Raw genomic sequence first — 984 nt, forward strand, 5'->3', positions numbered from 1 at the left:
CATTTGTGTTTTAGTATTAAAGCAAGACAAAGAAAAATCTCATAGCTACTGTTTATTGAGTACCTATTATGTGCCATGCAACATATTCAGTGAAAAATAATTGACTACAGTGCCTTTGAAAAATCTGGACTCCCTGTGCCCTTCCAAGATTTAATGAAGCTTTATTCTTTAATTAGTGCCACAGATGATTCTTACATGGATAACATATACCATACTTTTAGGAAAGAATGAACATTACAGTCTCTATACTCTGACAAAAATGGGCTCATTCGATACTTGTCAGTACATCTTTGAATTGATTATCCTCCTTTCTACAGCTAAGAAAACTGAGTTTACATTATTTTGAGAATTTTCCTGAAATCATGGACCTGGAAATGACTGATCAATGACTCTACATAAAGTCAGTTTGACTCCAAATTACATAGATTTTTATGCTATACAACGCATATATTTTTCATGTGTAGATTCAAATTGAAACAGTCTGTTGAAGTGAATAAAAATAATTTGATAGATTTGAAGTTTCTATGGCAATGTAACAAAAAATGCAATATGTAATGTGTTATTGGAGTTAGTTGTGTTTGTTCATTTTCTTTTGTTTTATGGAGCAAGATTTTGTCTGAAAGGTGTTAAGTATTTTATTTATTTGTATTTAAAATATGGAATGGTTCCCCAATTTGCATGTCATCCTTGCTCAAGGGCCATGCTAATCTTCTCTGTGTCATGTCAACTTTAATATACATGCCTCTGAAGCAAGCACTATTTAAAGGAAAAATATTAAGAATCTGTGGTCTTAATTTAGGCCACACTGATGGATAGCTATACATTTCTTCATCTTTTGTGAATTCTCTACATTGTGTACCTACACTGAGTATTCCAAATGATTTCCATTTTTCCTGTTAATTTCTCAAATAAACATCTAGTATAGTAATGAATCTAAGGCCTGTAGTTCTATTTCTTTTGCTTCATTTTTTTCATCTGTCTTTG

The 984-nt window shown here is 31.5% G+C and overlaps 1 non-coding gene across 1 annotated transcript; it reads right to left on the bottom strand.

Annotated features, from left to right (window-relative positions):
- Nucleotides 1-650: 650 nt before the first annotated feature.
- LOC111765301 (U6 spliceosomal RNA) lies at nt 651-757 on the bottom strand. Its single transcript, XR_002797686.1, has one exon. It is a non-coding gene; the product is annotated as a U6 spliceosomal RNA (small nuclear RNA).
- Nucleotides 758-984: the final 227 nt, after the last annotated feature.

The sequence above is a fragment of the Dasypus novemcinctus genome, chromosome 15 (genome assembly GCF_030445035.2).
Source record: "Dasypus novemcinctus isolate mDasNov1 chromosome 15, mDasNov1.1.hap2, whole genome shotgun sequence".
NCBI lineage: Eukaryota > Metazoa > Chordata > Mammalia > Cingulata > Dasypodidae > Dasypus > Dasypus novemcinctus.